Genomic DNA, 12,644 nt, shown 5'->3' with positions numbered 1-12,644 from the left:
TAAAGTCTACAGAGAAGCTCACTTCTTTGGATATAAAAGCCTGAAAGAACACAGCAGTGCCTTCTTGATGAAGCATGTCTCAGACTTGATAAGCTATATTGCCATGATCCTAAGACACAAACGTGTTCAGTTTTGTGCCTGAAATCAAGATGTGTATTTAGACCAATACTCAAGTAAACTATCTAGCCATTCCATTGTATCTGCCATGCTTAGGATTCGTCAGTCATATATGGTTGTCCCTATATGTTTTTGAGTCCCTTAAGTGTTTGGAAGATGCAACTGCATGGGACACAACTAAATGGCATTTATGGCTATTTTCCTGCTATTCAGAAAACATACACTTTATAGAATGGCTTTTTTTCTCTGCTGAATACATCATCTCTAAACTTCAGTAGGATATGTATTCCATATTTGCAAATTAACAAGCCTCCAGTAATATTCCTGAGTAATGCATAAGAAAGTGATATAAGAGAAAACAAGATAATAGAAAATCAATTTTTAAAAATTAAGTACTAAGATGAATGGAGAATGGCGCATCCTGAGAGCCAGGAAATGCCGGAAATGCCGGAAATGCCAGAAATGCCCTGCTGAGAACTGGATGCAATCAGAGGGTCCACCTCTGACTAGTGGCTGACCTTTTACCCAGCCGTGTCTGTTACTGGCAGAAATGCAGGTCTGTAGCTGTCTAAAACTCCAAGTTTTAAGCAAAAGCAAAAGTATAAGTTTTACACGAAATATCGCAACTGGTGAATATCAGCTACGAAATCCAAAGGTACATTTGAAGCCCTCTGAACTACTAGCCATCATAAGACACCCCAGGAGAAGAGTCTAAATTCAAACCTCCCAGAGACGTGTGAACTTGGGCAAGCAGAGCAAAGCCTGAGCAGCATGAGTGGGAGCTGGCGTGCCAGGCTCACATTTGACCTAGGCTGCTTCTGAGCAAGTAACAACTCTGAGTGTTGACCTCATTCATTACTCAGGAAACCCCTGCTCTGGCTTCTCTTTACTTCTAGTGTTCCTTGGTTTCCCTGCTTTGTGCCTTATCTTTTCCTGTGGCATCACTATCTATAAAGCAAAGGGCTTTGATTTGTTTGAATTCCTCATTTTTTTCCCTGTAGCAAAATTGAGGTCAAAATTACATTGCTCAAAGGAATCACCAACGTCCAGTGGACTACACTAGACTAATGGTAAAACCAAGAACACTGTTTCTCATGAGTAATAACTTCAGATTAAAAAAAAATGGCAGTGAGTTTCTTTCTCTCCTTCAAGTTACTGAAAAGTGACTTAGAAGACATGGGACACATGGGGAGTCCTGTCTCCCACATCATTTCTGTCGTGAGTGTGAAAAAGGAAAGTACGAATGGAGGGAAGGGTTCTGAGCCACCTATCGATGCTATAGCTACAGCGTGGTGTCTTCAAATGATTGGAATGTTTAAAGTTTCCACTCAAACCAATATGGAATTCACACTGCAAGTGTGTGTGTGTTTGTAGTGTTTGTGTGTTGCATGAAGGACACTGCAGCTCTTCTTCTCATCACCAGTGAGTCTTGATATGTTGAGGACTTGCAGGGCTGAAGTGAAGGCTCTGCTGAAGAGTGTGGACCCCTCTAGCAGACTTGTACTCTTATTCCCTAAATAAGGAAACTGAGTCACAAGAGAAAAAAAAAGTACATGGGGAAACGTCTCAGGTTTTCTATTCCCATGTATGCTCAGCCCTGTGGCCGTTTGATGATGAGGTGCGTCCACACAGAGATGGCAGCAGGATCACCTGAAACAGATTTCATGTCTCCATGCAGGGATTCGTCATAGGGCTCCGCTGTTTCTCCATCACCAAAGCTGAAAGCTGGCCATGGACAGAGGACACCCCCATATGCTTTTCAAATAGTGACAAACACGTTAAGCACAACACACTTCTTTTTTTTTTTTTCATAGATTTATTTATTATCTATACAGTATTCTGCCCACACCTGTGCCTGCTCACCACAAGAAGGCACCAGACCCCATTATAGGTGGTTGGGAGCCATCATGTGGTTGCTGGGAATTGAACTCGGGAACTTCAGAAGAGCAGATGGTGCTCTTAAACCTCTAAGCCATCTCTCCAGCCCGTACAACACACTTCTGACACACAGGAAATCCTTTAGTTGAAGGGTAAAAGAATGACCATTAAATTTTAAAACTTAAGTTCCCCTTGTCACAGGAAACAATGCCAAGTCTTTCTAACCTCCAAAGCAGGCCCGGATTGTGTTTTGTTTGGATTTTGTGCTCTGCTTGTTCAAAAGAGAAAAAGAAAGAAAATCAAGTAGAAAATTGTTTCAAACGCCTTGATTTGCCTCGTTTAATTGAATGCTTGCTACCAGGCATGGTGGCGCATGCCTTTAATCTGAGCACTCAGGAGGCAGAGATAGGCAGATCACTGTGAGTTTGAGGCCAGCCTGGTCTACAAAGCAAGTCCAGGACAGCCAAGGCTAACACAGAGAGACCTTATCTCAAAAAACAAACAAACAAAAAAACAACAACAAAAACCTGAATACTTGCTTAAGTTAAGCAGGAAGCTGAAAGGGCTATTACTAAAACTGTGCTTTTATTTTCCTCTGATGCACTGGTATGGCTGTGTGTGCATATTGGGATATTCAGTAAATGAACCCTGGCCTCTAGTTGTTTACTTGCTTACTGGTTTCCATGGCATTATTAAACGCAAGGAGCAGCTGTGGTCCCCCTGGTTCAAGCATGCGGCAGAATGCTTAAAGGGCCTAGCCTCATCCAGACTCCGGCCAAGTGGAGGATTATATTCACGAATGCATGAGAACTGAAGAAAGGAATGGGCACAAAACCTGGGTTTTGGCTGTGGGGGAGGCTGTTCCCCAAAATCTTAAATCTTGCAGTAGACTAATGCCTAACAATAAAACTCGGCTGTGTGCGCTCTGAGGATCCTGAGAACCCAACACTGTCACCTAAAAAAAAAAAAAAAAAAAAAAAATACAGAATCTGTCTTCTGACTCAGATGCCTCCTTTGGACTGGCTTAGGCCTAACATTAGGGGTTTGGCTGTGCGGCCTTACTGGTGACTGCAATGTGGATATATTTATCAGGGAAAAAGCTAACTTATTCCCTGGGCATCTCCCAGTCTTCATGTTGCTCTACCCTCTTTCTCAGAAGCACCTAGAAGCTTCCACAGGTCAGTAAATTGAGGGCTGGTACCCAGGGAAGGGGTATAGCAGGTACATTCTGACAGGTTGCTATCTTTGCCACCCAAAGTTAGAGATATTCTTATTATCACCACTTCTGACTCTCACTGTGTACTTCTCCAAGGAGGCTACGATAAATGGACTTTTCCCAAAATTCTTCTTCATAGAAAACAGATTTATAGGAACAGTGTGGTTGAGCTTCCCTTTTTAAGTTAGTTTCCTATAGTCTTACAACAAAACCCCTCAGAATATAATGGTTGTATGCTTATTTTAAAGTAACCATCACACACACACACACACACACACACACACACACACACACACAAACGCACAGGTACACACACGCATGCATGTGCATACACATAGGCACACGGCACGCACGCATACACACATACCATACACATGTGTGCATGTACACACGTGCACACACACACACACACACACACACACACACACACACACACACACAAGCCACTGGACCCCAGCTCCTGTCTAGGCATGGCTTAATGAGGTGCTCTGGTCCTGGATCTCTCAGAATGCTACAATGTATAAGCTGAAGCTGTTGTGTTTCCAAGTTCACAGGACTCACTTTATTCCTAGCTTTACTTTCCTCTGGGACATTGGCAGAGGTCATACTTGGCTCCTAGCCTTCATGAACCTCTACAGAGTTGAGCTCTCAGTATGCCAGAGCAAGGGATGGAGAAGGGGAACAGAAGTCTCTAATCTTAGAATGGACTTCTTACCTCTCGCCTTATACTCTGTTCATGGAAGCTAGACACTAGGTCTAACCAAGCTGGAAGAAGAGTACATCAAAGAATAAGGGATCACGGGGATTCTTCTTAAAAACTGCCTATGGCTGGGGAGATAGTTCTACCAGGAAGTGTTTACCTTGTAATTTTAGCAATGATTACATAGGCATGACCTCAGGGGCCTTCCCCTAGAACCCACACTTTAAAAGGCCTGGAATGCTGGTATGCATGCTTGCAGTATCAGAACCGGGAAAGACAGAGACACACAGACATGAAGACCTGAAGATATGCGCACGTGCACGCGCGCATGCGCGCGCACACACACACACACACACACACACACACACAATCTCTGTCTGTCTGTCTGTCTGTCTGTCTCTCTCTCTATCTATCTGTCTGTCTATCTTTCTATTTTGCTCTCTCTCTTTCTCAATGCAGCCTAACCAGTTATTGATTTCATGTGCCAACCTTCCTACTTAGCTAAGCAATCTGAAGCAAATCACTTGACTTGGTAAATCCTCCATCTCCCAAGCTTAATATAGAAACTTCTCTCTGCCACAATTGCCTTTTCCTTCCCACAGAACTTAGTGATCCCTAACTAATTAGTAAGCTCCAAGGAAATGCACCCCCCACACTATGTCCCAAGAATATATGAAAGAAAAGTCTTTGTATAAAACTTTAAACTCAGTGATGCAACTTTGCCAGGCAATCAATCATCCTGAGCCGCACATTTTCAAAACCACTTTCTTTCCCAGATACTTCCTGAAAGATACACTGTCAAAATGCTGATCTTGGAGGCAGGAAAAACCCCAGAGAGTGCGATGTCTGCTAAATCTAGGTCTTCCAGCAAACTTCAGACTCCTTGCAGCCTTATCTCAGACAGCCTGTGTTGGTAACAGAATGCAACAGAACTGAGATAAAGGTGTACTGGGCATAGGCTCTGCTGCCTGCCTGTGCCTGCATTCTCTCAAGCCCATGAGCAGACTCACTGCAAGATTAGAGAACCTGCAACATGGGCAGAGATGCCAATCAGCGCTGACGTTTATGAACACTTACGGGAGTCGGGATGGAGCAGCTCTCTCTCTAACTCTGCTGTCCCCCAAGGAGACCACGAATCCCTATATTGCTTTTTTGGTTTGAGGCATAAGAACTCAGAAAGAAACCTTTAAAATTCATGGAGCCCAACTTGCTCCCAACCAAGAGGAAGCAAATGATTTACTGTTCATAACTGATACCAAATAGTGTGTCCCAGAGATTTTATGAAATTTAAGAGTGAATCAGGTCCTAGATGCAATCACAATAATTAATTAATTAATTAATTAAAAGAGAAAAGAATTTTTTAAAGATTTCTTTTTTTTTTTTAATTTATTATATTGCCTGGATGTATGTCTGCGGATGTCAGATCTTGGGGTTTCACACAGTTGTGAGCTGTCATCATTCATCTCTCCTGAATATTATCACTTTTCCTCCAGACCAAGGGTGCGAGAACATTGAAGCTCTTTAAGCCAAGAAGACAGGAACTTGCCATCCTAGTGAGCCAGGGCAAAACAATAGCCCCCACTTAGGAACAGGCCATTTCTGCCTCAGGGCTGTCTTCTCCCCCTTGATGCCCCCTAAGCCCCGCCCCCCTTCCTCCTCTCTTCCTTGCAGAACTGAAACAACTATTCTGCCTGTTTCACTCATCCCCCCCCCCCCCCACCGCCATCCTAGGGAGCAAGAAACTGGAAGTGAAACACAAGGCTATATGCAGATTGGTTTTAATCACCTGGAACAGATGGCGCAGGAAGTGTCAGGTAAGGGTGCAGTTTCGAATTTCCTCTGGATGTTTCTCAAAATGCCGAAACAACAAAGAAATTAAACGGACTGTCACACGTCAATGTCAGTTCTGCCTTTGAACAGCCAGCCGTCACCAAGTAAACGCATAACCCTAGCACTATCTACATCTATTTCTCCACTTCCTCATTAATTAACTAACATTCGAGGGGCTGAATGAAGGCAGCTCTACCTAGAAACAGCAGACACTTTTTTTTTTTTTTTTTACTCCTTGGCTGAGGTAGAATGGGAAAGAGCCCACTAAACGCGTGTGAGCCCAGCTCACCTGAGCTCTGCACTATAACAGGTAATTGCAATAAATCATCCTTTCCCCGTGGTCCCAGCCTAGTGAAGATTAATGGCAGTAGACACTAAAGCTGCCAACTTGGAAGATTTCCATGGTGGTGAAGAGGAGGCTGTGTGTGAGGAACGTGTGATAAAATGCTACAGTGGGACCATAATAAACGGGCTGGAAGGCAACCGAGGTCCTCCTCTGTAATGCAGAGACATTAAGACCTGTCTGATTGGGATGACAGACAGGTATTTGACTGAGCACACTGGCGGTTATAAAAAAAAAAATAGCTAAAAGCTAATGTCAAGGTGTGATGTAGACCTGCCACCTGCCATCAGGAGTAATTACGGCTCTGAGCACTTGCTTGTAAGGAGGGCAAAGAAAACAATATTGTATCTGACTTCCAGGAGTTGCTTACGTTTGATATGTGGCCCAAATGCCACAACTGGCCCACACTGTCACCATCTATAATGAAAGGGCAAGACCATTCACTGCCAATTGTCTTCACGGGTGGGGAATCAAGGACTGTTGAGTTTCACACATCCATTCAGGAAGAAACCTGAAAGGGAAGAAAAAAAATGGTCTGAAGAAATTAGCAAATATTTTGTACTTTAAGAAAAAGCCATATTGGAAGTGATCAGTCCAGGAGCTCATCCAGAATGGAACCCAAGAACGCAGCTTTGGGGGAAAGACCAAAGGACTCAAAGAGAGACCTTGAGGTTTGCTACGGTTTGAGATGTTCTCCAAAAACCCAGTGTAAAAGCTTTGTCCCCAAGTCCACGCTTTTGGGTGATGTTGCAAACATTACGAGATGGGGCCTAGTGAGAAGTCTCCAAGTAATCGGGGCATACCCTTACCAGGGTTAGTGGGACATGGGCCCTTCCTCTTCTTTTCTATGCAATCCACCACATGTTCCTGCTGTGGTGTGCCACCATAAGCCCAAAGTAAGAGGACTGAACTGTTGATGGGTTGAAATCTCCACATCTGGGAGGTAAAATGCATATTTTCTTCTTGTAAGCTGATCATCCCTGGTATTCGGCATAGTGGTGGAAAGCTGAGTGGTAGGTTTCAGAGCCTATGCATGGACAACCTTGATCTAGACTCTGGGCAGATGCAGAAGACGTAGGGAACCCTTGACTTGGCCAAGCTTTTCTTTAGTCAGACATGTATAGAATGAAGGACTCTCCATACACAGGGACAGTGAGTCCATCCACTCAGCTGTACACCTCAACACCTGGGAGCCGGATTCTACTAGTTCCTCTGATGGTCCATAAACAGAGTAGGACGTTCTAGAACTTTCAGGATCTTCTTCATGGAACCCTTCATCCTCTCATCCTTTTGAGTAGAAGGAAGAAGGGTGATTTGGGCAGCATACTGATGACGCAGAGGTGATACCACTATCAAAATATTTGACAGTCCCACTCAGAAGATGACTTTAAAACACCTTAATGAGGTGGGACTACTCTGTAATGCAAGACAATCTATTTATATACAATTTTCACCCCTCTCACCACTTCACTTAACTAGAAAAAAATACTAAATTTTAGTTGATTTAAATATTCACTAAAAATAATGAAGATATAGCAGGTCCATTGCCTTCAAGCTATTTAGCGATGAACTTGTGCATAATTGTGTTTTCCAGGTAAAGAAAATATCTCAAAGAAGTTTTTTATCTCTCTCAAAAAAACAGTTGTCATGATTTTTATTAATTCATCACTTTTTTAACATTGTTCCTGGCTTAAGAGAGTTCATCATTGTTCCTGAAAGGTTTAGGGGTTTGATGATGAGGTTTGAACTTAAATAATTTCAATTTAAATATTAAAGGGAAATGAACAGTTTTTTTTTGCCTTGGATATAAAACAGTCCCTTTGATTGTTCATGTAATGCAAGAATTAAATTAGAATCTGAAACTCTGCTTCTCTTTGTTAGTGTATGAACAAGATAATCCACTAAAATTACAAAGCATCAGAGAAGATGGTTACAAATGCCACAAGATGAGAAAATAAGCATGTTAGTCAAGTGTTTCTCTGAATTTCATATTTTTTACACAGAAACTGATTCATCTCTCTCTGTCTCTTTGTCTCTGTCTCTCTCTGTCTCTTTTCTCTCTTACCTTCTCTCTCTCTTCTCTCTATCTCTATGTCTCTCTCTCTCGCTCTCTCTCTCTCACACACACACACACACACACACATATACACACACACACCTATTCTGCAACCACATTTTTTCCCTTTTGGGGGCTTTTTAAAAATTAATTTATTCATATTACATCTCAATTGTTAGCTCTTCCCTTGTATCCTCCTATTCCTCCCTCTCTCAGGAAGTTAAGAGAGACCTATAAATTTGAAAGAGAAAAACAACAGAAAACAAATTCACAGAACAAGTTGCTTGTCCTCATCAAAATAAAAAGAAATAGTTTTGATATAGTAATTTATCTAAATAGTGTCACTTATAGTATTGATTCAATGTACTAGTATGTCTTAATATACCATTAGTCAGCACTACACATGTGCTCAGTAAACCTAATGATTCGAGAGCTTAAATACCCAGAGCAATGAGCGTAATAAACCCTGGCACAGAGCATTACTTCAGGTTTACTACCAGTAAAGCAGAAAGTGCCATTCTCAACTTAAAGACAGAGTTGGACTCAGAAGGGTCATGCAGGGCTATGTATATTTGGCAGAGTCTCATGCACAATTTCGCCCTCTATGCCAACACCATAAAACTCCTGCAGTGTTTTCAACAAAAGCTCCATTTTTATTGGGCCTCGCAAATCAATGACTAGTTATTAATATTACTTTTCCTCTGTTCCTTTGGAATTGTCACTAAACAAATAAGCATTAAACTTACAAAGGGGCTAGAGCAATAGCTCAGCAGTCAGAGCAGGTACTGCTACCCAAATCAGGCAGCTGACAGGCACCTATAACCTCAGCTATAGTAGTCTCTAGTGCCATTGGGCTGAGAGCACCTGACCTCACATTTTGAGGAGTACAAACAGCATGTTGCTTTCTGTCCTGCTACCTTCATAACTTACCTACTTTTGTTAGTCACTTTGCAGTCCCTGTGAAAAACGCATGCGCTAGCCAAATTGTAAGAAGAAAAAACATCATATATTGACTCATCGTTTCAGGGGTCTCAATCCGTGACCATTTGACCTAATCACTCGGGACTTGTGGTGAGACAGGATGTGGCAGGCAGAGTGGCTTACCTCCAAACAGCCAGAAAGCAAAGCGTCAGAGAAGGAACCAGTGTGACAGCATCCCCTTAAGGGCACACCCCCTACAATGACATCTTCTCCTTCCTCTAGGCCACACTTCCTAAAGGCTGTGCTGCTTCCCACTAGCACCGCAGGCTAGTGACCAAGCCTTTGACACATGGCTTTGGGCATTTCCAATCCACGGGACAGCACCTCTATAACATGCATATTGGTGCCATCACAAATGAAAACAGTGGGTACACTATACCTGTGTTCTACACCATTGAATAACTTAAAGGTATAGAAGTCGTTTATACTCCAGAATGGAGAAAGATCTTTAAAGTAATCTCTACCTACCAAAAAGAGTTTACCTGGCTTTCTATACCACAAAATAAGTGAAACAAATCTGTAGCTTTTGTCAACCTAGGTCTTCTATCAGCATAGTCTCCCAATTTTCAAGTTGAACGCTGGCCTTCAGATGCAGTATGCTATGTTTTAGTGAAATGTCAAATGAGGTCAAGTTGTGTCCTGTGTTAGGAAAATCATCGACTCTAACTCCCATATATAGGTGAAGCGCCCATGTACAGGCTGTCTGGTGTCGGCTGTTGTAAATTCATTGCCATGTCCTACACAGCCTCCTCCTTTCCTCCTCTCCTCTGCCCTTTCTCTCTCTCCCACATACACTCTTGCACACATCTCTGTGCGTGGACAAGCACACACAGGTCACAGATAAGATCTATGTACACTCTCTGCACATTTGCAGCCGTCGACCGGCAGTGGGAATTTGTGTCTGGAGTCAGCACCATCCCCACGAACCCACGAGCAGCTTACAAGTTCTCCAAGTCAGCGACTATCAGATCTGTTGCAGAACTCCTAGCCGACCAGACGTGATTTCTGGAGGCGAGCCAAAGGAGCTGGGAATCTGTTGTGAGTCAGCCAGACTGTTTCCACTGAGCACATCTGACTCTACTAACACTTCAGACCGTGGAGCTCCCTCACCCGGGGCTTGGGACGTGCCAGCAGGAATAAACAGGACAGCATGGGCCCTGAGCCTGAGCCCTAGGGTTATGGTTTCTGAACAGAATTGAATCACAGGCTTTGACTTTTGTTCTTCCTGTGGGAGAAAGATGCTCCAGGCTAGAGCAGCTGAACAACAACAACAACAAAAAAAAGATGTGGAAATCATTAGCGGGCTAAATTACACACACTAACCAGACTATTAAGAAATTTAAAATATATATATAATGATCATCATTTCTGACCCACGTAGGTCCCTGAAGTGAGGACCTGGGCCAAGAGGACTCCTAGCATGCACTGTCCTAGCCTTTCACTCTATAAGCCAGAAGGGCCCACTTTAACGTCATCCCCTTAGCTGAGGCCGAGCATGGACTCTATGCTGACCTCCTCCTGCTTCCTGCTCTCTCCCAAAGCACCACTCCCTGGCTGTGCTGTCCTTTGGTCTCAGACTCTACTCTCTAATTTCAGGAATGGAAATGGCCTTGGAACCTGGATGCTCACCAGGCCTCGCTGTGTTCTGCACGGGGAGAGATAGGCTGAAGTTGTCCGGTTACCACTCTCTTCATCCCTGCTTGCTTTGCCTTATCCTTTTAACATCACTGGGATCTGTTGTAAGACACCAGTTTCCAATTAATTAACTGGGGCAAATAGGTCAGGAGTGAGGATTTCTCCTCACTGCTTTCTAGGGGCAACCTAGTCTTCTCCACTGAGGATACACCTGTCCTTCCCACAGAGGCACCTCTAATGGCACCCTGTCACCTCACACAAATCCAGTCCTGGAACGATTACTAGAACATAGAGATGTTTCCCCAGCATGAAGAGAAGTCTTATCAATGAAGCAAATAACATACTCTCAGCATCTGTGCCCTTCACACAATTCTGAAGAGAAGGAGATTGTTTGTGTGGGGGTGGTGAGGAGGTCAGCTTCCTCTAAGCAAGCCACTAAGGCACCCTCCATGCGTAGGCACCAGGAAACATGTTTAAACTAGAGGCTACTTGAAGGTAGCTCTAGACCCTGCATCCTAGGGTGTCGGAGTATGAAAACAGTAATTCTATCAGGCAGACACAGGTCTTCTGGCTCAAAGATCTTCACTGCTTCATTTGAAACTGAATGATCTGTGGAGAAGAACTTCTCTAAAAAACATTGGGCAAGATTTCACGCTGAAAAGCTGTTTCAGGCTATCAGGAGTCCCACTGTGAGAGCTGTTACAGGGTCATCAGTGCGGCAGTGTCCTCCACTCTTAGCTCACCCTCAAGGTAGCAACAGTAGTATGACCCATTGCCAGTGGGCTTTCACGGTGCACTTGTGTTAAAGTTATTTTTATAAATCTGTGTTTGTTTCTCAGTTTCTCTCTTAACCCATCTATCACACAAATAACTGAGACTCTTTTTATATTTGTTTAATAATAAGCTTCACAACACAAGAATTGAGCAGTTATTACTCTATTCTTAACCCTTTAAGCTAATCTGGTTTCCTCCCAACATACATCCCAGAGGTACTTGCACCTTGTTGATTTTCTGCTCCAGTTCCTCTGTCCTGATCTTTCCTGGACCTCTGCCCTTGTCTCAGTCCCCTGCTTCCTCTTCTAACTCCTCCTCCCCTGGCTGGCAGGAAGTCCAGCCCTGTTCTCTCCCCTGCTCAGCGATTGGCTGTAAGCTGGTTTATTGGCATATTAGGGGACAATTGGGAAGCAGTGTTCACACAATATTGAAACAAAGATTCTCAGAACAAGGATTGTAACCAGATATGGGAAGTACAGAAATCAGCACTTGCATTACACAGTGACCTTATGCTTACACACTTCATGCTGAGCACAGTGCTAATTCCTTTACATATAAGGCCTCACCTAGTACTCACAGAGACGCTGGGTCACAGATGCACTCGTTTTTGTTTTTGTTTTTTTTTTTGTTGTTGTTGTTTGTTTGTTTTTTTCAGCTGTAGTAATGCCATTTAAACAGCATAAATGGTTAGTTAATGACTTAAATGCAATAAGTGATTAAGTAGGATAAAGTTCAGTCTACCTGATTCCCAGGTCTGCATGACATGTTAAAAACTAAAGCCACCTCTGCCTTCTTTCCATAAACATTAGCTAAGAATTAAAAGACAAATAGGACCAAGACTGCATATTGTGGATTTGTTTTTTCTTTAGTCATTTCTAAAACTGTGAGGATGACCTAGCTCTGAGGAGTTCCGGCAACATTCAGTGCCATAACTGTTCTTGTCCAAAGGTCAAGCAGGCCAGACAGACCAAAGCAGGCAGTAAGAGCGCTTTCTGTCCCCTGACACTGTCCCAGCAGAGAGTGGGGTGGGCAAGCTTTTCCTCTCTCCAAGCCTCACACATGAGAAAATGGATAAACTTTGAATCACACATGGAACCACGGGGTCCTGGGGACA

At 43.3% G+C, this 12,644-nt stretch overlaps 1 long non-coding RNA gene across 1 annotated transcript; it reads right to left on the bottom strand.

Moving 5' to 3' along the window:
- Positions 1-5,655: 5,655 nt before the first annotated feature.
- Positions 5,656-11,816, bottom strand: LOC127201735 (uncharacterized). Its single transcript, XR_007832213.1, has 3 exons — positions 11,750-11,816; positions 10,064-10,378; positions 5,656-6,595 (listed from the first exon to the last, which is right to left on the bottom strand). It is a non-coding gene; the product is annotated as an uncharacterized LOC127201735 (long non-coding RNA).
- Positions 11,817-12,644: the final 828 nt, after the last annotated feature.

Source organism: Acomys russatus, chromosome 2 (genome assembly GCF_903995435.1).
Source record: "Acomys russatus chromosome 2, mAcoRus1.1, whole genome shotgun sequence".
In the NCBI taxonomy this organism is placed as follows: domain Eukaryota; kingdom Metazoa; phylum Chordata; class Mammalia; order Rodentia; family Muridae; genus Acomys; species Acomys russatus.
Note: the sequence above shows the minus strand (reverse complement) of the source record. Positions and strands in the feature narration are given on the sequence as shown.